Source organism: Onychomys torridus, chromosome X, assembly GCF_903995425.1.
Source record: "Onychomys torridus chromosome X, mOncTor1.1, whole genome shotgun sequence".
Lineage (NCBI taxonomy): Eukaryota > Metazoa > Chordata > Mammalia > Rodentia > Cricetidae > Onychomys > Onychomys torridus.
Genome location: NC_050466.1, coordinates 78,661,594 through 78,689,593, shown reverse-complemented (window position 1 = coordinate 78,689,593; position 28,000 = coordinate 78,661,594). Strand labels below are relative to the sequence as shown.

General features: G+C 35.4%; 1 protein-coding gene across 1 annotated transcript in view; it reads left to right on the top strand.

Moving 5' to 3' along the window:
- The window catches only part of Il1rapl1 (interleukin 1 receptor accessory protein like 1), a 1,249,069-nt gene that overhangs the window by 100,761 nt on the left and 1,120,308 nt on the right, over window positions 1-28,000 (top strand). The gene's annotated exons all lie outside the window — the stretch shown is intronic.

Sequence of the window (28,000 nt, the reverse complement as noted above, 5' to 3'; positions counted from 1 at the left end):
ATCAAATGTTCCTAGCAGAAGACTGAGGAAAGGATGCAACGAATATAAATAACTAGGTATATTTGATGTAGCCAATCAGGAATAAAAGTAAAAGCCAAGTAGTTAGTTGGTTTTGTGTCTTCATGATTTTCTTGTTCAAATTCTGACAAGGCATACATAGTATCACTGTTGCACCATTTTGTGTCATGCTGGTACTTGTTGTGGTTCATAGGTGTTGCATCTGGGCAGGACTTCTGCTTACTTCCTTCCCTTGAAAGCTTATATGTTATAAGCTTTCAGGTACTGTGCAAGCTAGTCCTCAGGGAGGAGGCTTGCAATTCAAATCTAGCTAGGGTCATCTGGGTCTTGTGTTCAAAGTGCATGGTGTCTTTAGGGGTGAGGGCATGACCTTCAGCCTCTGGGAGGCAATCTAGGCCAACAGAAATAGCTGTTTTGAGAGTTGTATTGTTCTGGTAGTTACTCAAAAGTAAATGAATTTTATTGAGTCTTTTCTTGAAGAATATGTATATGCCTAAAGAGAAAAGTCTGTGTGTCTATGAGAGACTTAGAACTTTTTGTTGATAGATTTTCCCACCTATGGGTCATTTGAGCAGAGACTTAGTAGCCAACTATTTAATCCTTATAGCTTTATCTGTGCCTTTTATTATTCAAAACTCTATACCCAAATCTGGTGATACTGAGCGAATTTTCTACAGAAAATATGCACAACAGGAGACGTGGGAGGAGAATTTATGTAGAGTTGAGAAAGGAAGAGGATTAAAGAAAATAACGTCATACTGAAATGAATATAAAATTCACAGACTGTATTTGCATTGAACAGTTTAAGTCAAGAACATAAAGCAGTGTGCCTGCTTAACCATCAATCCATGCTTCAGTCTGCCTTAGGAGCGTGAGACTTTGGGAACTGATGCTGGAGACGTGTTTACTGCAGTGATGTTCTTTGTGAAATGTAGTAAATGTTATAAACACTTGGACTGTAGATGTAGCAGTGGTTTGGGGTCCATACTATTTCCCTTCATCTTTGTCGGCGTGTTCTGTGCTTTACACTGTTTAAATTATGATTCAGTGCCAATAAGTTCTTTATATATGTAGTTTATAGATTGGTGTAAGCAAAGATTGTATTCATAGGTTACATATAATAGAAAGTAAAATAGAATTAAAACAATTTGAAAATAATTAAAATGTTTATCACAAAATTACCTTAGAAGGTTATTATAATACAATTGCACAGATGAGAAGACCAGTAATTGGTACTTTAAACTTTAAGAAAACTTTCAATACAACTGACAGATTTTCAAAAGGAAGAAACTCCAACACATCAAGAAACCATTGGCCTTTTCAAGTAATTATTTCCATGGTAGCTCTAACAAAAAAACTATTTCAAATGCAATAATCTCATCATGTACGTTTAGAGAATGGATGCCTAACTAAGTTATTGTTAATGAAAAGAAAGTCAGAATGCTTTCAGCTTTATGCTGAAATACATTGAATTTCAGTAAATTAAAAAAAAAAAAACTCTCCTTTTCATTATTATTGTAAAAGTGGTAACCCGGGGCACACTATTCATCATTTTGAAAGCATGTGATATACTTGCATCACATTAAGCATATTTATTTTTCTAGTCACTTATTGTGATTTTCTTACCAAAAATGAAAAGTATAGCTTCATACCTTGATACTTGTTTGTTTGTGTGTTCTATTTATAAAAAAAATGTTGAGAGGATATCTAGAATATTGTCTAGGTAAATAAATATCATTATCACTAGCTTTGCAATCATTTAAATCCTGCAAAACCCTCCTTATTTACCTCCTATGTTTATTATTTAGCAGTTTAGATTTCCATTTACTTAAATTTTTACATGGTGTAGAGACACTTAGCCATATTTTCCAGGAGTTATGAATACTGTTATAATATCAGAATAGGGGAATGAAGTAAAAAAAAAAACAACCTTGAATATCCTGTAATAATTTTGGATTAAACTCTGTGTTCATGAAATAATCGCATTAATTTAGTGAAAAGTATTCTAATACCAAATATTTCACACATACAAATTTTTCATATTGTTTAATCCTTAGTTATAACTGTGAGATGACGCTAAGATTTCCCTAGACTACTGTAATATGTCAAATAATATTACTGACATATTTATTCTTCAGGGAATTATATAAATTATTACAGCATTCTCTGTCTTATAATCATTTTTCTTCTATCATAAGCAGTATTCATTTACTTTTAATTGTTCTACTCAAAAATTTATCATGTTTCTTCTTTCAGAAAAGTATCAATTACATATTTGTACCATTGTTCAGTTACTTATTCAGAATGTCTATATATTTGTACACACACACACACACACACACACACACACACAGACAGACAGACAGAGAGAGACAGAGAGAGACAGAGAGACAGAGACAGAAACAGAGAGAGACAGAGAGAGTGCCTCTCCAGATATCTGGGACTAAGATACAAAGGAAAATGAAAAAAAAAACAAAAAAAACAAAAAAACAAACAAAAAACCACTTCTCTCATGGCACTTTTGTTTAAGTGGAAAAGTAATGCATACAAAATTAAAATCTCATGATAGGCCAAAATGAAAATTACATGTAAGTTCACATGAAATAAGCTTATATAGTAGAGAGTAGTAAAACAGCATATCTGACAAGGTCATAATTTATCCTACATGAATGAGCCAGACAAAAGTAGATACATAGCTGGTAGCGCACTCCTTTAATCCCAGCACTCAGGAGGCAGAGACAGGCAGATCTCTGTGAGTTCGAGGCCAGCCTGGTCTACAGAGTGAGTTCCAGAAAAGGTGCAAAGCTACACAGAGAAACCCTGTCTTGAAAAACAAACAAAACAAAACAAACGTAGATACATGGAAGACATGCAAGGATCACATGGCAGGGCCAAGCTTTCATGTTTGAATAATAGTAAAAAGACTGTGTGACAATAACATAGCTGGCAAGTGTAAGCACAGGTCAGAAATAGAGAGATATTCATAGGCTAGTTCATGTTTGGCACTGGTGGTAAGGTACCATTTTGCTCTAGATACAATAGATCCATTAGAAAATTATAGCTCTAATGGTGGAATTACTTTTTCACTCAAATTTGCCAATATGATTGCCTTTGGAAAATGTTTTGTGGCAAACTAAAGTTGATATTGTTAAGTGTGTTGAAAGGTTATTATAATTTTCTCAGATTGATCTATGATTGTGATATTTTAAGTAAGGAAAATTGATAAATTTAAGACAATTTTAGTGACAGAGAAATGGGACAATATTCTAGTTCTATTTTTAATTCAGTAGAAGTGCCCTGATTATATTTGTTAAATCTCACCACAGTGCCCATGACAAATTTGAACCTGAGGTAAGAAAATTAAGTATTGAATAAAATTTCAATCCGTGAAAAAACACTATAAACAAAACCAGCACAGTCAGCTTTAAAAAACTTAAATTTCTTCATGAATCTCCATTAAAGTGTGCATAAGTTTTAATTAGATTTACCAGTGTCCCTTAATTTTATAAGATTTTCTGTAAAAAGATGCTCCTACTATCATAAAAATGCTTATTCCAATGAATCATACATTCTTAAAAGATAGTATTTTACACATAAATGCAAAGAAAGCATCAATATACACCTGGTAACTGGGGACTATAATAGATACTATGATATGAACATGAATGATACATATTATCATCACACAAGGATCTCATATTCTAATGGTACAGTGAACATAATCATAACATAAATGCTCCAATTTATTTCAAATGGCAGAGATATTTGTTCATCAGGTCCTTCTCAATGGATGGCCTTTTATAAACAGGTCCCCCCCCCAAATGACATTTTTCATGTTTCTTTTACAACTTGACTCATACAGACCTACTACTATTGCAGTGGTTGTGGCCACTGTCTTATCAGCACTCACTCCTCCATCCCGGTAAAAATGATTAGTTCCTTCCTATTTATGTTTTTCATAACCAGTGTAGGCTGAATTGCTAACCATTTCTTCTGGACTATCCTAGCATGTTAGTATGTGTCTACATACTAACACACACACACACACACACACACACACACACACACACACACATTCTAAAAATACACACAAGCATGTATTTTCTTCCAAGGTAAGTTATAGCACCATAATCCAATGACTTGTGCGATATTTTATATGTCTATTAGCCTCTGCACATACTACAGTTATGGATAAGTCTACAATCAACTATGTAATTTCCAAATAAATGAACACTCCAAAAACATCTCTTAAAACTTTAGAATGAACTCTTTAGGGTTATACAGAGTTAATATGGTTATCTGGTATATATAAATGAGATATCATGCCTCTCCTAATTTACTCAACTGCTGGAACAGAATCCTGAACATCTATTTTGGTGGCGATGTTACCAGGAAGAAATATTGCCGTTAGTATGAATGATCTGTCCTTAAATGATGGTAAAATAGTATACTAATTCATATTTAGTCTAAAGTCACAGAGAAAACAAAAAAATCCCCACAAAAATAAACCTCTCACTAATAATTTGAGATGCAGTGCCATGACTAGAGAATTTTATAGCACATTGACTTTAATGAGATGCGTGTGGCCAAATGTGTTAGTGTAGTTGGCAGGGTATATTTTTCAAAACATCAAGGTTTCAAGTCTCAGTGAATATTTCAAATGGAGTTTGCATTTAGGATAGGGGAAAATATTGCTGCCTAGCAAACTCATTGAATCCTGGAGGAGATCTACCAGTTTCCTTACTGTTTCTACAAGAGTTATATCTTCAAGTAAAATTGGAGTTATGCGCATTTACGAACAAGTGCAAATGTAGTAACTGTGGAAGCAATAGTGGCTTTCCATTGGATTCTTTCTAGATGACACTTTTTTCCAAATTTCCATATTTAGTTACAAGACATTCCTTTCCAGAGGAAAAAGATTTACTTCTATCTTTAAGACTCAAAAGTAAAAACATTACAAATCAATCAGTTTGTGAACAATTTTGATTGTCCTCCATGTACAATGAATAGCATTAGGTGTTTTCAAGCATGTAATTGTAATGCATAATTCCTATCCTTGAGGAATTTGAAGTTATCTGAGAAGATTTAAAATACCTGTGAATGAACTTGATAATATGTAAGTACCAAATAATCTAATATGATGGTTCTTACCCTGTGGAATGTGACCCCTTTGGGATCAAATGACCTTTTCATGGGGGTTGCATATCAGATATCCTGCATATCAGATATTTACATTATAATTTATAATAGCAAAATTACATTATGGAGTAGCATGAAAATAATTTGATGGTTGAGGTCATCACAACATGAGGAACTTTATTAAAGGATCATAGCATTAGGAAGGTGAGAACCACTGTTTTAATATGTAAAGATTTAGGAAGCATATCTAGCAAAAAGGATTCCAAGTGTTCCATATATTGCAATACAATGAATCATCATTAGAAAGTTAGAAAAACACTATTACTATTCTTGCAGTGAGGAAAATTGGGACACAGAGAGATTCATGAATGAAGGTCACGGTATTTAACAGTGGAGCAGGAATTTAACTCCTAATATTCATCACAATTGGTCACCCAATACACTAGTGATTGAAAAAAAAAAAAGACTTGAAGGAGCAGCAGGAAATTCCCTAGCTTTGAACGGAAGGACTGCTGAAGGAATGGAGCAGGTTTGTGGGGTGTATGGATCTAGAAGCATGGTTGTGAGCAGAGAGAAGGAAGTGAAATGAAAACAGAGCACTGTTAATGTGTGCCTGGGTGGAAGAATGGGTAGCAAAGTCTACCTACAGGATTTTGTACAAGAGGCTAGATAGTCAAGAGGAATGCAAATTCCTTGACTTTTGTTATGCAGGTAATTTTCAAGCATCTCAAAATTTAAAACTTACATGATTTTTTGTGGTTGTTCAATGCATTTCACAGCAATACTTATACTTCATTATTTTTATATTATAAGGGTGTGCTTTCTGAGGTTGCAGTCTCATATACTTCAGTCTAGCCTCAAACTTGTTAAGTAGCTGAGATTAGTTAACCTGGAATTTGGGGTTCTCCTGCTTCTACTTTCCAAGTATTGGTATTAGAGCCATGTGCTACAACACCTCGCTCATTGTTTGTAAAACTGAAAAAAAAAAGTGATGAAACAGATGGTCCTGTTAAAATTAAATGGGTCATAAAAGCAATCCAAAGGTCGTGAATTTGGGAAAGGGACTGGTATGAATGAGTAACAGTGAGGATTGATAGAGATGGAAGGTAGATGCAAGGTGACAGAAGCGTTATTATTATATATTATTATATGTGTACATATATATACACACATACATATGGTTTATTGAGAAATATGTATAATATGATTTTGATTTCAGAAATTGGGAGCAAAATAATTTCCAGAAACAGAACTTTCAGTATTAACTAGATACCAGACCAAGTGTATGGAACTCAGTAGTGAACCAAACAGGAAAGCATATTTAACTAAGCAGAAAATGATATTCTAAAGAGAAAATACACCAAAATAATAAGAATAATAAATATATTAGTTAATGGGAAGTAAATAGCATGTAAAAAGTGAGGAATATCTCATGAGTTTGAGGGTATTGATAGAGGCTATAATGTGAAGACAATACAAAATACTGTCAAGCTAAACATTAACCCTGAGTTGAGATTTCAACACAGACCTGAAAAAGCTGAAATAGCTACCAAGTTGGATGGCACAAAGAAAGAATTTTGTGGGTTACTTGTTAAAATTTACTTCTGTATGAAGGAAAATAGTTGAAGTTTGAGGAGAAAAGTGATTTGATATAACATTCTAAGTAGATCATTCTCATTAGGTTGAGAAATGCCAAAATTCAAATGGAAGAGGTTTAACATGATAGAAGCAGAGACGCAAGAGCTAGATTATGACCAATCTAAGGGAGAGATAACAGTGATGCAGGCCTTGGCATTATCTAGCCAAAGTGTTGTGGTGTGATTCAAGATCGAATAGGAAACAAAGGGGGAAGAGGCTTCTTAAGAATAATATCATGATTTGACCTGAGTAATGGTAAACACAGAGTTATGATATTAATTGAAATGTGAGCTCTACACATGGGCAGGTTTAGAAGGGAAATGTTTGTTATTTCTATCAGACTTCAAACAGAATACATGAGGTAAAAGTTGCATGTATAAGCTTAATTGTCAAAAAGGAAAACTGCACTGAAGATAAAAAATGCAAAACACTCAGTATAAATAAAAACGTATTTAAAACTTTTAGCATGGATGAGATCATCAAATGAGTGGAGGTGGATTAAAAAGAGAATTCCCAAAGACCCCTCCAATAGTATGATGTCAGATACAAGGCCAGATGGATTTATAACATGCTGAAAATCAACTTTTATTAAGGGGATTGTAAGTGCCTTCCAAGGAAGGGGAGCTATCACTGTGTAAATATGTAATTTTTCCATGAATGTATAATACTTCAATTTCAGCTATGCTGTTTACATAAGAAATAATTACTACTGCCTTTACAACACGAAAGAGCTTGACCAGTAAAAACCAATAAATTTTATTTTTATTTATCTGAAAACTGAGCTTTATGGAACAAATTCCTTCACTCTGCCCAGAAAAGCAAATTGAGATATCTGCTTACTTGAGGCTGTAGCCTCTAAATGCCTGTAAAGAACATTAAACCAAAAGTTATCATGAATTGCTTTAGGACAAATGTAAGACAGAAAGGAGGAATACATTTTTCTTTACAAATGAATAGTGTATATTTTCCATATTTTTATGCATTTTCAAGGTAACATTCATTAGGTACTACCTCTTGGATTTTTGGTTCTGAAGTCTCACTAGGCTCCCACCAAGAAGAATGGAGAAAAAATAGAGGAAACTACCCACTGCCTGACTATACACACACACACACACACACACACACACACACACACACACACACACACACACATATTCTTACTATTTACTGGACTTTTAATTTAAAAACGATTGAAAGATTTTGTAGAATTTTAAAAGAGTACATGTCTTTGAAAGGAGATTTAATATGAATATTTCTACCCTGTGAGAGTAAAAGAAATTATAAAAATTATAATACCAAAATACTATAGATGTTGTATTATGTATTATGGCAGCCCAGATCAGAAAATATTGGACCTAGAATTTTCCAAGCAAATAATATGTTTCTTTTCGTACATGTAACTGTGGAGAGTTATGAGACAGAATCACTTATTTTCTCAAATTTATACACAATATTTGGACTAATAAGTATGTAAGGATCTAGAGGAGAATTAACATATAAAAGAAAGATATATAGAAGGAAGACAGCCAATCACATAAAAATGGACTATACATTACAAAAAAGAGATATCAGTGAGTGTTTCAAGTTATGAATGCTCACTAGAAATTCCTACTGATGTGAAAAGTAATGTTGATTGAGATATAAAGTTTCAACTTTCAAGAAGCTAAATAACACACACAGCAGGAAATGCCAATATCATCTTAATAGACACATCTTGTAAAGGTGAATCTCAATGAGTTTTCACAGCTTTCAGAACACTATTATCACACATTTTAAGTAAGTAGGTCAATGTTATAATCTATACATGATTCCATTGCTTTAGTGCTGTGTTTTTATGATAATCTTACAAATGCTTCACTAAGAATACACTGAAGGACCTGGTTGGTTTTATCTTCATCTTCATCTCCTGTTTTACCCGAGGAGTACCAGCTTTTCGTCCTAACTTAACGACTTGAACAGATTTCCCTCCTTTCCAACTTAGACAGCACATCTCCTCTTTTTCCTTAGTGCTGGACATTTTATTAGATAAATTGCATTTTCCTGAAAATTTAGGTAGTAGTATTGTTCTTACATATTTAATTATTTCCTTGTAAATTTTAAGAATAGCATTACCATACCACCTATATTTCTAACCCAAACATATGCTATTGACATGAACAGGGCCATGTCAAGGACCCCAATATTTCAGACCTATAGAAATGACAAGGCCTTCCCTGGCTTAGGAACAGGAATATCAAGGCCTTCCCCTCATCTGAGTAGATTGGGTACAGATGTTGACAGTGTGTACAGAAGTATCAACCACAGCTTCCTCCTTCAGGATGAATGCAATCCAAGACTGCTCCCCTACACAGTCTCCTGTAATATTAGGTAACTGGTCTCCTTCCATCCTTTAAAATAAAATTAACACTCTGAGTATCCAGACTGCAAACTCATCTTCATCAGAACCCGTGTACTACCTGATCCAAACATTTCTGTATGTGTGTCTATGATTTCTTCATTCCACATTGACCTATTCATGTCAATGCTAAATCTTTTCATGTCATGGCAAAAGCATTCTTGCAATTAAAGACCTTTCTCTTCAGAAATGCAACGACAAATAAAATAATCCAAGAAGAATCATGAGAAATAATACATTATGTACATTAATAAATATTTATATAAGTTAAAATATGTATTCCTTCTTCATTTGAAATATTTTATTTTCTTTATTTCTTCTGTTATTATTAATAACTTTTCATTTATTCATTACTATTAATGTGTTAAAAATAGCTATTCCTGTTCGAGTCATATTATTTGTATATAAACTTAAAGGATTTATGTGACTGTTTCTTAAAGGATTTATGATTCCATGTTCTTCTTTTGCTATAAAATACAAAACTGAATTATTATGAACATGATTTTTTTTTGGGGGGGGTGGTTTTTCAAGACAGGGTTTCTCTGTGTAGCTTTGTGCCTTTTTCCTGGAACTCACTTGGTAGCCCAGGCTGGCCTGGAACTCACAGAGATTCACCTGGCTCTGCCTCCCAAGTGCTGGGATTAAAGCGTGTGCCACCACCGCCCAGCCTAAACATGAAATATTTTACATAAAACTAAACTGTAAATGGGAAGTGGCCAATCCATGTGAACTTTTCTAATCTACATCTTTATTATGCAGTTCTTTCTAAAAGCCTCTTGCTACAGGAAACATGGAGTAAGTTTTTAACAAAATAAAACTTTGCAAATCATATAATCTGTGGAAATTTTACAAAGATGAATATGATATCTCATGTTTGGCTTACAGGTTGACTTGAAGTAGTTAGTGTCAAAGTAAATTGTGGTAGGCCTTTGTAAATAAAGAAAAAACATAAAAGTGAATAGATACAAAACTAGGTTAATCTACAAAACAAATTGGCTTTTATTTGTTTCAACCAACTAAGATTTCAGGGTTTTCTAAGATTCAGGAAGATTGCAAGAAAAAAATGGTGAGACTTTCTTCCATGCTTGGGTGCATAAAAAACGTGTACAAATCCACATATAAATTTCCTAAGAGTCATCTAAACTTTTCTTTGTTCTTGCAGTGACAGTGAGTTGGAAAACCATTTCTCATAAAAAAATATGTTTATAGAAATTTGGAAAGTATTCTAAGGGCTTTAAATCACTGATTTTCAACTAACATAGGTATCCACCGTCAATGTGAACCCTCAGGCCTGATTGTTCTTTTTCTTCATTTTACTAGATATTGCATCAATATATTAATATTTAATACATAAGGTTGTTATAGATCAAGAATATCATGAAAGTGGAGAAAGTGCAATTTGACTCATAGTGAGGACACAATGGACATTGTTGTTATAAAGCCCCTATTCAATGTTTAAGATAATGTACAGAATATTGTATTTCAAGTCCAGCATATAGTTGAGGATCTAAGGAATATAAACTTGAAGTAAGGAATACAAAATAAATACTAGAGATGAGAATAGTCTTTAAAATGTAAGCATTGGATTTCTTTTTACAACAGTATTGCAAATTGTTCTTAAAATTTTAAATTTGTTCATGTATGTTATCCATCTGTAAGGTTCATTAAGCAGAAACCCTCTCATTGATGACCCTCCATAAATGTTGTATTGATTATTAGCTTTTTGAGGAAACAAACAAGAGGCAAATTAGTTTTTCCAGTGTATGACTCTATGAATAATAGAAAGGTGTTACATCTTGTTGCTGTCAAGTGGAGCAGATTAAAGGTTAGTGCAGCATGTAAGTGCTGTTCCAATGAATATACCATTGGAAAAGTGCGTAGGGGGGGAAATTTAGACCATTCTTCTCAGGAAGGTAAAGAGAGCATAGTATCTGGGGTAAATGATTTTGGTAACAATATTATTGAGTAAATTTAATCATGTTTCCCCTTAAAGAATAAGTATATGCTAGTGAAAAATATGAGAAACAAGAAATTATTTAGAAAAATTCAAATAATACATTTGTACATCCACAAGCTACCTGTGATTTTTCTTTTTCCAAATGTCTTAAAAGTACTCATTTCTAATACAAAACAACCTGACATGCAATTTTAAGATTTGTCTTCATGAGGAGTTGAGGACCAGAATTGAATTTTCTTGTCTAACTTGAACAGCTGCCAATGTCTGTTTCTAAGATAACTAACTTGCTCACATATGTTTCTGATTATTTCTATTATAAGATAGTCAGGGAGAGTCATTCTGTCAACGTAAGTGCCATTATTGAAATTAACAACACCGAGAACAATGCGACCCTGGTAATAGTCACTGCTACACATGTTTGCTGAATTGGGAGAAATGGCAGATTTTAGTAACACATTTTCAGTGAAATGCTACTGTTTCCTGCAACCATTCTCCAGTTTTTATTTTTGACATATTTTGTTTATTCTTTAAAACATTCACACATGTATAAAATACATTTTGACTATATCTTCTGTCCACTACATACTCCAAGTCCCATCCAGAAACAACCAAACATATCACTCCCAACTTCATTGTCTTTTTTATTCTTATTACAATTTTTAAATTAGTTTCCAAATATAAAATAGTGGTTTCATTATGTCATCTTCCACAACTGCCTTATAAGAAACAAAGTTCAGAGACAAAGTGAGTCTGGAAGGAAAACACCAGTTTAAGTCACAGGCCTAGAAAAAGCCATCCTTGATAAAGACGCATAGAAGCTGATTTTTCTAAAAAAACAAAACGAAACAAAACAAAACAAAACAAAAAACCTATTAGGCCACAGTGTATCTCAGCCTTTGTTTTACATCTACCTTTTACTTTTTTTAGTGCTGGCTAGTCTTACATCAATTTGGCACAGACACTACAGTTACCTGAAAGGATGGAACCATAAGATCCAACTCTAAGTCATTCAGCAGTAAGTGATTGATGGGGAAGGACCTAGCTCATTTTGCGTGGTGCCATCCCTGGGCTGGCGGTCCTGGGTTCTATAAGAAAGCAGGCTGAGAAAGCCATGGCAGCAAACCAGTATGTCACACCCCTCCATAGACTCTGCATCTACTTCTGCCTCAGGTACCTGCCCTGTTAGAGTTCCAGTCCTGACTTCCTTTGGTGATGAAGAATAACATGGACCTATAAGCCAAATAAAGCCTTTTCCTCCATAACTTGCTTTTTTGCCACGGTGTTTTGTTGCGGGATAGAAACCACAACTAAGACAACTTGGGCTTAGGCAGGGAGATAAATCATTGTCCTAAATCTTTCCCCTTGAATCAGTTTGGCTCCTGGAATAGCAGAAACACACAAGGCACATATCCCCTTCCCATACAAGATGAGGGAAACTATCCATGATGGTAAGGCTGTAATCATCTTTTAGATTGTCTCCTCAAGGATCACAGTGTTATACCCCAACCCCCTTTCACTTTCTTTTGGTTACTTTGGTTAGAGTTTTGTCAGTCTTGTCTTTATTGTTCAAGAACCGGCTCTTTGATTGATTGGCTCTATCTATTGTTGTTTAGTCTCCATTTCATTAATTTCTGCCCTAACCCTTATTATTTCTTATCATGTACTGAATTTGAGTATGGCTTCTTTATTTTTATAGAACTTCGAAATGCATCATTTGTTTGTTTGAGAACTCTTGAAATTAAAGGTTATATTTATTATTTATTGATTTATTATCATTGGTCTATGTGTGCTTGTGTGTGTGTGTGTTTGTGTGCGCGCGCGTGTGTGTGTGTGTGTGTGTGTGTATGTGTAGGCCAGAAAGCAAGTTACAGGAGTTAGTTGGCATTCCATAATGGAGATCAAGCCTGTGAACTGATAACTTTCTGAGCTCATGGAGCATCCCTTCAAGATGTACTGTTTCATTTCCCCTTAGAACATCCTGTTGTTTTACCTTCTTTCCAACATCCTGTGTATTAATGAGATTCCCTCTAAGATGAAAGGTTATCATTTTGAAGAAAATTGCAAAGTAACACATGAATCACTCTGTGGAACCCATTCCCTTCAGCTCAGTATTGCTTCAGGGAATTGACAACTGATACTAAGGCTGTTGACACTCACAATTCCTGAGACACTAAATTCCTCCGTGAAGAAAAATTTGGACAGCCTACCAGTGTTTATCAAAGACTATAATAGTTTCTTTCAGTCAGTGTGCTCCAGTGGGGAAATGTAATAATGTAATAATCTGTAATCAACGTTCAGATGTATGACAGTGTTCATACTCGTCTACTCAGATCAGTGTAGGTCTTTGAGTGGAGTGTTGATGCAAAGTCTGAACAAAACACCCTTTCTTGGAAAATTAAACAATTATCACTATTTCTTGGAAATGAGCTAGAGTTTCCTTGACACTATTTTGTGAGTTTTATTACACCTATTTGCCTTATACCTGTATAAGATTTTGATTGCTGTTAACTAAAGATTTATTTGCAATGAAAATATGTATTGAATGTTAATAATGGGCTATACAATGTGCCAAAACTAAATATACCCACTTTCTCTTCTATTTCCATATTTTTCATATCTGTACATTTATTTTGATATATAATACATAGTGAGTTGTGGAAAACCTTAAAAAAATGAATGATCATACAGGCAAGTTGTGAGGATGTAAGTAACAGTACATAACAAAAATTTGTATTCATGACTAAGACTTTATTTGCAATGGGTATCATCAATGATGCCTTAGTTGCTATGGAGTGCTGAGTATCTTACCCAGCTTAAGGACCTCAATAAATATATATTTACAGTCATTACTACTTCAGAGTCCTGATGTAGCTAAACATTCTTTACCAACTATGGAAACTGTTACCTTATTTTCATTTAGGACATCTGACTCCCTCAGACATTAGGGGTTTAGAAAGCATAATTATTTTATGTAACCCTAGCACAGTGCCTGGAAATATAACAATTTTAATAAATAAAAAGTAAGACAATCAGTGAATAAGTTGCATCAAGTTTATAAGACATCCATCTTTTTTGGGGGGTAGGGGTGGGGGTTGAGACAGGGTTTCTCTGTGTAACTTTGCGCCTTTCCTGGATCTCGATCTGTAGACTAGGCTGGCCTCGAACTCATAGAGATCCACCTGCCTCTGCCTCCCGAGTGTTGTAATTAAAGGCATGTGCCACCACCGCCCGGCTAAGACATCCTTATAGCAGAGTCACTTTCCATATTCTTAATTTTTCAGAGGACGAGGAAGCTCAACACACACAAGCCAATGACCTTAGTATATAATTTCTTCTTTCTCTTCTGCCCACCCTCCTCTTTTAAAATTACTTTACAAAATAACAGGTCTCCCCCTGGGACTTCGATGTATCTTTCAGTTTGGTTGGTTCCCTCTCCCATTTACACTGTTCCTCCCTCATCTTCTTGCCTACTTTGCCTTCACTCAAGCTTCCCTCCTGGGAAAGCCCCATTCCACTTCATTCTTTTGTCTCTCCAACTCCAGAGAACTTCCAATCCCCCTGCCCAGTCTCATGACCCTCTTTCTAGCATTACCTGCATTTACTCCCACCTGGATATGTTTATTTAACTAAAGCTAAGATCCAAATGTGGGGAACCCAGCAATACTACTCCTGGTAGTGTACCCAAGGGACTCTACATTGTACTAAAGAAATACATGTTCACAATGGTAAGGATAGAAAATCATCCAAGATGTCCATCAATAGGTGAATGAATAACAAAATGAAATAAAATGACATTTTTCAGCTGCAGAGAAAAAAGAGTTAGGAAACTTATGAGAAAAATCAATGGATCTGAGAGACATTATATCAAACAATGTAACCCTGGTTCAGAAAAACAAATTCCCTATGCCCTTTCTTTCATTTTCTACTCTATTTCAGCTATTCTTTTCTTTCTTCTATACATTCACTACTTCTCCCTACCTCTTTCCCTCATTTTACAACTTTCTTTTCCTTATTTAGGACACTGAGATTATTCCCTCCACCCTCTAAGGGAAGATATGCCAGAATCCTAGAATTCGAACAGATAAAGGAAGCCATGGTATTTTAAAAAAGGTTTTAGAGCCTTTAACTCAATTCTCACTCAATTCTAATAGTGAATTTCTTTGCTCAGTATGCACATACACAGCTTGGAAACTACTAAACTAAAATAATCTAGCATTTGGAAGTTACAACTTTCCAATTAAAGAGGACAATCATAGCAACAAAACTCTGAGCCATAGCTTGAAATACTTGTTTTTCAGCTGTCAGAGGGAAGTCTAAATAAGGCACAAGTTGTGATTACATAATGTACAAGTGTACAGGTTCTTTGAAAGTTATACATGTGAAAGCCAACTACTTATTGGACGAGTAGCCAGTATTGTTGCATATTTTCAGTGATGGTGCTTAGTAAGTTTATTCTAAAAATATGTAGTTTTAAAAATCAGAATTTGGAAACATAGATACATTTAAAATGAGGATTTGTCTGCTGGGAAACTACAGATGGGTCACATGTGGGAGTTGTCTTAATAACTGAAAAGCTTTCAGTCAGAGCTTATTTTGCTCTATTGCCTACAGGAAAAAATAATGTTATCAATTGTTTATAGACTTCCTTGAAGTATGTAACAGTCACGTCTTTTTTGTCTTCCATACACCTCATCTCTAAAAGCATAGAAGAAAACCACTCTGAAGAATCAAGAATGGTATTCCACCCTCTCCCACACCCAACTCAAATTTTTATATTTTACCTGTTGAGTGTAGGCATTGCTGCACCTTGCTTGTTAAACTAAGCAAGCTAGTCATCCATGACAGATCAGAAGTGTGATGGAGTTCTTTCTAGAATGTCACAGTTACAGATTTAATAAGTCAGCGAATGATAGGTAACTGTGCATATTTTAAAATGACAACGAAAATCTGAAATGTTCTGTCCATATTAATGCATAATATGTAAGTACTTTAACATTTTTGTGAGAGTTAAATAGCTTTTTGGTACAAGGTTAAATGCATTGATTTCTGAACCTTTTTATTTTAAGGACTGTTATCTTTTCACATATCATAGAATGGCTGTTTACACACTGCAACTGTTTAAGCTTATATGTTTGACAGAAATATGTTTTTGGCTAGAGGAAAATTCTTGCCTACTAAATGACACTAAACTATTGTTTTGGCTCCTTTAACAAGATTCTCAGATTTGATAAAGAATTTATTCTGTAACTGTTTCATCCTTTCGCTACAGTTGTCTGTATATAATAAATTTAAAGTAAACTTTAGTTTCTTCTAATTGTCTGGATTTTCCACTAATCTATACTTCAGGGAGTACTTTATTTATGTAGTTTTTAATTTCTCTTAATATGAACCACTTATTATATAAAATTTATTTATTATATAAACTTATTCTTTCATTCATTTTTTGGCTATGTGCCTGTTTGTGTGTGTATGTTTGTAGGCTAGAGGATAACTTGTGGGAATCATTTCTTTCCTTCTATCATGTAGTTTCCAGGAATTGAATTCTGGTCATTCAACTTTGGGTCCAAGATCTTTTTACTTATTGAACCATCTTGCTGGCTCCCTAAGTCATGCACCTTCTTCTGAATGTTGATTCTTAAGTGTCAAATTTTTATGAAAGTTTGGGGCTAGAGCAATGTTTCGGTGGCTAAGAATACTTATTGGTATTCGTTAAGTGATAAAAATGTGTAATCAATTTCTTTTAGTAGAAATTTAATAAAAACAAACCTCATATTTTCTCCTGTTCTTTTATTTTATTTTCTATTTCTTTTATCTTTTCTTTCTTTTTATTTTACTTTCCCTTCTTCTCTCTTTCCATCCCTCCCTCCTTTTCTTCTTGCAGAGGACGCATATTTAATTCCCAGCCCTGCAAAGTTACTCACAACTATCCATATTTCCAGTTTCAGAGGACTCAACACTATCTTCTGACACCTGAGGGTTCCAGGCGTAAGCATGGTGCACATATTATCCATACAGGCAGAATACTCATATACATAAAATAAAATAAATACATAAAATAAATTCAATGTGTTTATTCAAACATTGTGTTAAAAATTCAAAGCCATGTGTAGTTGTGCATGCCTCTGGTCTCAGCACTTAGGGAATGGAGTCAAGTGGATCAGGAATTTACAGTAACTCTTGGCTACATGTACATGGGAGCCTTTCTCACAAAAGAAAGACAGAAAGGGGGAGAGATGAAAGGAAGGACGGAAAAGAAAGACAATAAAAGAATAGGAGAAAATTTTGAGGTATGTTTTTATTAAATTTCCATTACAAAATTGATAAGATATATTTTATCACTTAATGTATAGCAATGTCAATGTGTGTTTTTTTTTCCTTAAAACTGACCTTATTATTTTGACCAAATTTTCTTAAATGACATTTGGTGCACTAAAACTTTTGAATTTACCTCAAGAAAATAAAATAAGGGCCCTTTTTTTCTTGTGAGAATATATTATAGCTCATGTAAAATATATGATTTTTTTTTTCAAGACAGGGTTTCTCTGTGTAGCTTTGTGCTTTTTCTGGAACTCTCTTGGTAGCCCAGGCTGGCCTTGAACTCACAGAGATCTACTTGCCTCTGCCTCCCGAGTGCTGGGATGAAGGGCATGCACCACCACCCGGCAAAATACATGAATTTTAAATTTATAAAATAAAACATACTGTTTTAATATAGGTCACATCCAATGGCAAACTGATTCATGAGCATCGCTCTGTTTCATTGAATAATTGTTTTTCCAAGAGATCCTACATAGTTATGACTTCAAATTGTCTGATAGTAGTTTGCAATAAATGTTTTTTAATTTGTTTTTATTATAAGAGTTAAGGATTATTTTTATAAACAAGGTGGCATTTCTTTTTTTTTTCATTTTTCTTTATTAATTTTCTACTCACTCCAAATACTACCCACAGATACCCTCTCCTCACTCCTCCCAACCCCCAGCCCTCTCTCCCAAGCCACATCCCCACATCCCCACATCCCCCATACTAAGCTCTCCCATGGGGAGTCAGCAAAGCCCAGCACACTGAGCCTAGGCAGGTCCAAGCCCCTTCCCACTGCACCACAGGCACCAGATTCCCAGAAGCCTGCCCATGCACAAGGGATAGATCCCGATTCCCAAAGGGCCTATTCCATTCCCATGGGGGCTCCACAGCCAAGGTGGCATTTCTAAAACTAGTAAAATCCTGCTGCTTCAGAAAGTAAATCCATTTGCTGAACGTTGTATTGCTGTATCAGGTATTACTTTGAGAAATTTATGACTAAGGCAAAACAATGATGATGCTTGAGACTGAAATTTTTCCTGATTAACTTAATCAGCACGTACTGACCTAGAAAATTTGGTTTACCTGGACTATTAGTCCATGAATATAGTTTTCTTGAACATACATTATATTGGATGTAGTTATAACAAACATAGAAAACTTCATATTTAAATAATGGAGGATTTTTCTTTCTTTTCGTTTTTACTGGGATTGTATTTGGTATCTATTCAGAGGAGAATTTTAGAGTAATGTCAATAGAAAGTTTTGGCTACATATTCTACTAAGTCATCAAAAATAAAATAAGTATATTTAACCAATATCTTCTACATCTTTGCCCAACTACCTTATAAGTAAAATGAACACAAACACTATTTTTCCATTTCTCATATAGTGAGTTATACTTCTTAAATTGGAGTTTATGATGCTTATGTTAAGGTTATATTAAGTCATTCAATAAGATTTATTATTTCATTAACATATTAATTACTCACACACTTCTATCCATACATATGTGGTTTGCATTGATTAAATCCAACCAACCTTTACTCTCCTTCCTAAACTTATTAGTTAGTGTTCTGTGTGAAAGAGTACATGGGGTAGTTGTCTCTGGCTGGATGTTTTCTTGCTGTGTGGTTTTAGGCTTGATGCTTAAACATACATGTGAACTTTGAAACCATGGTCATGCAATCCTTGTGATAGATGGCTTTACTGGATACTTAATAACTTACTTAAACCAAACAAATAATTAGTCTCAATTATATAAGTGTAAATTGGACACTAATTAATGAATGTGCCACGCTTTACACATTGGTTTAAGTGGAATTGATCTTAGGGCCACTGAGATCAATTTAAATGTTGGCAAAATGACAACAAGTAGGAAATGACTAATATGTAAGCATGCTCACCACTAGAAAGATTAATTGGTATATTAGTGATAAAGTACTAGGTGGGTGATGCAATAATGATATCCTCATATTAAGAGGCCTCCAAATAGGATCACAAAGTCTAAAGCTTTTAATTGTATATAATTACTATGTCAGATGCACTCTTTTGAAAGAATGTCACATTCACTTGTGCACTTTCCTTCTAGCATCTTATTCCTCAGTTGAAAGGAAAACAATCTAATGGAAGCACACAATTGTTCTACATTATGTTTTGAAATGGTCTCACATAACTAAGTTAGTTGCCCTGGATATTGAAAATCAAGAGGCTTGTCTTAAAAACACATTGACTGATTGCTGGCTGGTATTTTTCCATTTCCTTCAACATTAGCTAAATCTGTTTTCCATGCCCTCTTAACTTCTCCCCCATTTTGAAGTAAAATCTACAAAGGAAGAATGACAATGGAAAAGAGCATTTTTAATATGCCATCACATTCTTTCTTCTTTGAAGAGCACCTAACACTCTGAGTGATGAGTTAAAAGCTAAGACGATGTAATGAAGCAGAATAGTGTGAAAAAGTCAAAATTTATGAAGCATATTTCAGCCCAGTATGTGAAGGGTCACCAGAAAAAGAGAGAGAGAGAGAGAGAGAGAGAGAGAGAGAGAGAGAGAGAGAGAGAGAGAGAGAGACAGAGAGACAGACAGAGAGACAGAGACAGAGAGAGACAGAGACAGAGACAGAGACAGAGAGAGAACACTCAGAAGTCTGCCATGAAGAGAGTGTGGGAATAGGGAATAGTGGTTGATAAGCAGGAAGTTGAGGTAATAAAAATACTATAGAGTCTTTGTTTTCTTTTTTTAACATGAATATTTCACGTCTAAGTTCTTTTCTCCTTTTTCCTGTGCATGCACTGCCTAACCCTAGACAACCCTCCTAATAAAAAGATTTTTTGAGAAAGATGTCAAAGAAAATAGAATTTCTCAAGAAAAGATGTCAAAGGAAATTGTTGAATGAGGCACAGGGGCAGCGTGAAAACAGAGTGGAGGAAGATGATAAAGGTCCTATTCAGAAGTTAAGCTCAGACAAGTGGAGCACCAATCAAAGCAACACTACAGACAGGAATGAGGTAACCAAGGCCCTGACAATAATCATAAGGAGCTGGAGTCTGAAGCAGGGGAAAAAGGCACAGCCGGTTAAGAGGTTTAAGGCAGAGGTTGACCTACTTAGAAAATGATCTTTGCCAACAACCAGACTTTGGACTGGGGGAAAAATACCTCAACTGGCCTAAGACGAGGCTACTTTTTCTGAGAGCAAGTTGTTCTGAGTGAACAAAACCTTCTAAATGCCTCGCAAGGGTATTACTAAACAAATAATAATATGAAAGAATGTTCCTATCTTAAATATTGTTTAAAATCCTATTTTTAGCAAAGTTGTTAATCATATATAGGATTTTAATTTGTTGTTGTGTATCAAGCTTTATGTAGATTATTGGAAGATTATTCTCAATCCATAAGTTCTCTAAACGAGGTAGAATTTTACTGCTTGTCAATATATAAAGCTGGTCAAGCTCACCCTTTATACTCTGTAAACTCCATTTTCCTGTATCTAAAAATAGAATCTTTAAATTGCAGAATAATGTATGTGAATGAGAGTTTATAGACTGGTTTTAATTCAGGTAACTAAAATAGTTTGATGTTCTAAATAGTTTAAGCCTCCTTTTAATATCTTGTTTGTCTTCATTATTTGCTTTATAATTCAGTTGGATAGTGGATTCCTTTTATCTTTTATTTTTAATATTGTAATATAACTATATCATTCCTCCCTTACTTTTCCTTTCTCTAAACCCTTCCTCGTTGATCCCATTCAAATCTATGGCCTCCTTTACACTAATAGTTCTTACATGCATATATGTATGTTTATATATGTATCCATTCCTAAATATAACCTACTCAGTCTGTATGTTACTTGTATCTATGTTCTAAGCGCTGAGCATTTGGTATTGGGTAACCAATGGAGTTCTCTTTGCTGGGAAATATAGATCTCTTGCTTTTAGTACTCCTTATTTGCCCATGGTTCTTTGTGTAGGGCTGGGGCCTTGTGGGATTTCCTCATTCAAACATACTGGTGAGATTTTATGGATGTAGTTTCTGTTACTACTGGGAGACATAGTCTCACAGCAAACTCCCCTGTCCTCTGGCTATTATAACCCTTTTGCCTGCTCCTCCACAGTGGTCCCTGAGCCTTAGATGTAGGAGTTGTTTTGAGGATGTACCTGTTGGGACTGGGCTTCACAATCTGCAATTTGATTAGTTTTTTTTTTTTTCTAAATAATGGTCTCTGTGTATTGCAAGGGAAGTTTCCTTGATGAAGGGTGAAGACTATGATTAATTTGTAGCGACAAGGACAAATATTTGGAGTATGTCTTGAAAAATGTTGATCATTCCTAGCAGTTGGTGAAACGCAAATCAAAACCTTTTCAGTTTCATCTTACACCAGTCAGTATGGCACAGATCAAGAAAAGAACATACAACAAATGCAGGAAGGGGTGCAGGGAAAGGGGAGCCCTCATTCAATGTTGTTGAGATTGGAATTCAATGCTGAAAATGTCTGGTACTGGAAACCTAGCCAACTACCTGGGACTAGTGAAGTCATGAATTTTGGAGAATTTAAATGAAGTTATTATGTAATGGGGTAGACAATACCCCCAACTCGACATCAAACACTACCAAATAAAACCCCTAGTGCCAAGAATGGGTTATATCTTTTTGAGTTCTTATTCAAAGGAGTCTCTATTGTCAATGCTATTCATTCTCCACCACAATCTGACAGTAAGACCCTATTGCTGAAGACACAACATGCTTATGTCATCAATCATGGAGAAATCAAGCTGGTGCTCAGATAGTTGCTTCATCTCTAGCATTTATAGTGCTGAAAGGTCCTTTAGTAGCTCCTGAAGGAGAAAAGTAATCATCACTCTCACTGAGCTAAGATCCCTAAGAGCTGTAATAGTGATATTCCTACAAGATTTATCCTATGAAGTAATAGTGACAAAAATGTTAGGGAAGTAACAAACCACCTTTCCATTGGCTTTAAAGCCCATTCCTGCTACTATTAATGAGGGCAAGAATTAGAGACTTGACAGATCATGGGCCTTAGGGGGAAAACCCTACTTCTATTATTCTGCTAAATGAAAATAGCAATGAAACGATGCTTAATGATATATTGCCATATCCATAGTCGAGTGCATTTCTGAACCTTCACTAGAGAAGCTTCATCTTGTAATAGATTGCAAGTAAAACAGAGACCCACAATGAAACAACATGCAGGAAATGAGGTACTTTGGAGGGTTCAGCCCAAAATTGGAGGTCCTTATCACACTTCTTTCCACATAGCTCAGGATCTATGTGAAAGAGGAGGGGGGTGGCAGAAAGATTGCAAGATCCACAGGTGGTAGACAAGTTTAAGGAAATATTTTCCAGACACAAACAGGACAGATATATGCATTTTCCTTTTGCTCTGCCATCTCCTACAACATGAAATTTCCATTCTCTCCAGGAACACTTAATTTTCTAGTTTGATCAGTACTTATTGTACAGTAGGCATTTAAAAGGCATGAGCAAGTGAATGAAGGGAATTCTCTTGGATTTACTTTGACTTACAAATATTATGGTGAAGAAGGCTTTCCATTAATGTAGTTTCATCTACAAAACAGAGGCCATAGATAATCACATACACACACACACACACACACACACACACACACACACACACAATCACCACCAACACTACTATCAACAAAATAACAATAATAGGACATCAATATCCCTCAGTATCAATGGACTCACAGTGATTTTCAGTTCCTCAGAATTGTTATTGTACAGTTTCCTATTATAAAATGCAAATATCACATGTTTTCCATTCAGTCTCAATGTTTCATAAGAATGTATTTTTTCAACTAGCTGGCTAAATCTTGAAGTAAAGTAGCTATATATTATATTTTCTGGAAAATCAATAAAAGCATTCATACTCCAGTGTATTTATAGAGTATTTTGTTTAATTTTTTTAAAAGAAGTTTTCTTGGAATCTTTGTGGTAACCTAGCTTAAAACCAGAAGTGCTGAAATAATCAGTCACAGCAATAAAAAAAAATACATAATCAGAAACTAGAAGAAATAAATGAGTTTTCTAAAATTAATTATTTAATTTATTACTCATTTAGGTTTTCCTTATGGATAAGTGATGTATCTGAAGTTTCTCTGGTCCTGCCCAGCCCTATGGACCCTGAAGCTGCTTATAAAATAATCACTCAGCTTATATTAATTAAAACTGCTCAGCCATTAGCTCAGGCCTACCACTGACTAGCTCCTACACTTAAACTCAGCCCATTTCTGTTATCAATAGGCTGCCATGTGTTCCATGGTTTTACCTGTGTGCCGTTACATGCTGCTTCCTGGACAGTGGGCTGGTGTCTCCTGACTCAGCCTTCCTCTTCCCAGAATTCTCATTGTCTCCTTATCCCGCCTATACTTCCTGCCTGGCTACTGGCCAATCAGCTTTTTGTTTATCAACCAATCAGAGCAGCACATTCACAGCATATAGAACATCCCACAGCATAATACAATATGCCCACTTAGGAATTTAAGCATACATGGTGTTTTACATGAAGATGGACATTTATGTGCTTGTTAAAAATCAAATGTTCAAACTGGAAAGAAATGGTGATTGTTAGAATGTATATAGTCCTATTTATTAAAATAATGGCTCACAGATGATATTCATGAAAAGGGTACTTGCCTTATATAGCTTCTTTTACTGATTGGCTAATTTGCACAGTTTATTTCTTGAAATTTCATATAATGGATGCACATGAGACTTTTGCCTGCCTTTAGCAGTCTTTTCTTCTTACTGGGTTGCTTTGTCCAGCCTTGATATGAGGGGATGTGCCTAGTCTTATTTTAACATGTTATGGCATGTTTGTTCAATATCCCTGTGAGGCCTGGTCTTTTGCAAAAGTGGAGGAGTGAATCTGGGGGAGATAGAAAGTTGTGGGGGGGGGGGGGGGAAGTTGGGAGAAGAGGAGGGAGGGAGAGGAAACTGCAGTCAGGATAGACTATGTGCAAAAGAACAAACTAATAAATAGGAAGGAAAGGAAATAAGGAAAAATATTACTAAATTTTAGCTGGGTGGTGGTGGTGCAGGCCTTAAATCTCAGCACTCATGAGGCAGAGGCAGGGAGATCTCTGTGAATTTGAGACCAGCCTGGTATACAAAGGAAATTCCATAGCAGCCAGCACTACACAGAGAAAAGCCTGTCTCAACAAACCAAACCCCCCCCAAAAAAATTTAGACAATTTTTAAAGCAAACGTAACAAAGGTATTCATAGTATTACATAATCAGAAAAAAATCACTTCCCATGCATATCATTTTTTGTTATATCTTTCTAAATGTATAGTCATTGCAAATTTACAAACTGTTACAAAGTTTAAAACCTCATTGGGAATACATGTACAGAACCACAATGATAAAATGTAAAAATTAGCCAAATAAACTGCCAGTCTTAGAAATTTGATTCACATTGCCATTATTTAACTTACTTCAAAAATTCATAAGAACTAGGCATTTCTTTTGGACACGTGGTAGAGAACAAGACAGATTTTTCTCTCCTCATAGATCTCATGTAAATAATAAGTAATGATTACAGTAGACCTGTAGGAGTTGAGTGCTATGGAAACAAAGGAGTTAAAGTAGTTCTCCAGGGGAGCTAAACTAGATCAAACTGTGAAGTACTCATTCCTTCCAAGTCCTAAAACAGGTAAAGTATCAACAATTCACACTCTTACAGTCCCTCCTCTTTCTTGACAATTGGACTCCTGGAGCTTCACCTGGGGCCTGGCTGAGGATCTCTGCATCCACTTCCATCAGTTATTGGATGAGAGTTCCAGCAGGACAGTTAGGGTGTTTAGCCATCTGAATCCAGACAAGGTCAGATCAGGCTTTCTCTTGACCATTACCAGTAGTCTACAGTGGATGTATCATTGTGGATTTCTGGGGACCTCTCCAGTACTCTGCCTATTCCTGTTCTCATGTGGTCATCATTTATCATGGTCTGTTATTCCTTGTTCTCCCTTTCTGTTCTTGATCCAGCTGGGATCTCCTGCTCCCCTAAGCGCTCTTTCCCTTGAACCTTGCCCTTCATTACTCCTACTGTTGTCCAGGTTGTTCATGTAGATGAGACCAAGATTGGAAAAGCACAGGGACAAATAGCCAAACTAATGGAAACACATGAATTATGAAACAAAAGCTGTGGAGCCCCCAACTGGATCAGGCCCTCTGGATAAGTGAGACAATTGAATAGTTTGAACTGTTTGGGAGGCACCCAGGCTGTAGGACCAGGACCAGTCCTTAGTGCATGAGCTGGCTGTTTGGAACCTTGGGCCTACACAAGGACACTTTGCTCAGCCTGGAAGGAGGGGGCTGGACCTGCCTGTACTGAATCCACCAGGTTGAATTGAATCCCCAGGGGAGTCTTGGCCCTGGAGGAGATGTGAATGGAGGGGAGGGGCTGGGGGGAAGGTGGGGGTGAGGCGGGAGAACAGGGCAACCCATGGCTGATGTGTAAAATTAAAACACAATTATAATAAATAAAAAAAGGAGGAAGAAAAAACAGGTAGAGTGATCTTCGTATGCTTTACATTGAAGGGAAAGTGGGTTAAGACCAGAAGTCAGGTAACATACTTTGTGTTTTCAAGGGAAAGGAAAAAGCTCTTTGTAGATGGCATGAAATAAAGTTAGGAAGTGATTGTGTTATGGACAGTTTGTAAGGCTGTAGGGAATCAAGATTTTTTTTTTTAATTGTCTAATGGCAGAAGGCAGCAGATGATGACCTGTTTGCTGGTGTTTGTCTCTGTGGCTTGTGTCATTCTTAGGCAATTATTGCCATTTGTTAAGAGGATTGTTATCCTTTTAATTAGCATTCTAATTAGTCTTTCCAGCTCTGTTGCTTGTTCTCAAAATGATCTTTCCATAATGCATGACCTGTCTTGTTATCCTCATTTTAAAATTCTATGGTGACACGCCATTAAGCTTGCAAAAATGCAAAGGTCTTAAGTGGTACTAAAGGTGCTTCATAATTTGCCCTTTGCAAGATACCTAAATGTCACTCCTTTCTGGGCTTACCTGAAACTACTTTCCTATCTCTTTTCCCTGGTACTTCTGTTTAATCCTTTAAAATCCTGTGAATTCACTGGCTGGTGGTGGCTCATGCTTTTAATTTTGAGGTCATTCTGGTCTACAGCTTGAGTTCCAGGACAGATAGGGCTACACAGAGAAACCCTGTCTTAAAACAAAACAAAACAAAAAATCTGTGAATTCTGTTTATGGAGATACTTCTGTTTGCTCCACCTCTGTCTAAAGTATGCAATATACAATTGGCATTCTATATGTTGCCATAATCTTTGTTTTTCTCTCTTATTATTTGCTCTCAGGACAGCACACTTTCTAATAGTTGAGCTTTTGATACTACTTCCTCTGTCAGTAATTATTTTTCCTTTTCTGAACCATGTGTTATTAGTCTTTTTCCTAATGTTTAACTAGTATTCATCTAATTTCTAATTTTCTTCCAGATGTAAAGTTTAAGAGATTTATTGTCATTGACACACAAATGCTAAATAGACACTTGGCTATATCAGATTGGAATTCAGGAATGCAACTCATTTTGGACATGCAAATTTGGGAGTTGGTAGCATAAATAAACAATTCAGGCCATGGATCTCAATAAAATTGCCAAGAAATACAATGTAGATACCTAATATTAATTATTTTCAGACTGAACTGTTGGCACCATCAACATTTTAAAGTAAAACAGCCTACTAGATGTTAATGGAAGTACAATCTACAAAGGTGTAGTTAAATTCTTTCTCAAATTTTAGTCACTGATTGCACCAATTTTCATTGGTTTCACAAAGCTTCTTTTGCTTAATAACAGACAGCTATGAGGTGCTTAGGACTGTTTTTCTCTCTCATCCCCCTTATTAGTCCTCAAATCTCATTAGCAAATTCTATTGTGTCCTTAGCTCTTGAGCCTTGAATGCACCTGGGAAGTCAAATCATCTTGAGAAGTTCCTCATTGGCATCTTACTCTCTTGTATTTCTGATTGTTTCCTGTCTTTGAAGTTCTTGTTCTGCATGGAAGGAGTATGGAAGCGAGAGAAAGAGACCTAAAGACCTTTCATGTTAAGTGTTATCAATTACTGTTTCTTAAAGTTATTTTCAGCTACTTCCCCTTCAGCATCAGATTCAGCTGTCTTTTTCAATCTTGTCAAATGGATTGCTTTTTTCTCTGGCATTTTAACTTTTCTTTTGGTAGTGTAGTGCTTTGTTCTTGTATGACCTTTTTTTTTTTCTTGTCATGTTTGTACTTATTTCATATGCTCCTCTCACTTGTTCTTTGAGATTTACTTCTTTTTACTTTGATTCCTGCCATATCTTAACCTCTACATTGAAACACTCTTTTTTCCTCATTAAATGCCTCTTTGGATAGAAATAGGCCATTTATTCTTTTAGGCGTTTCAATATTCTCTTTCCCTTGAGACCATTTCTTTTCTCATTTCAGCTTGTTCTTTCATGATAAGATTGTTTACAAAGGAATAGATAATTTTTGCCTATATAT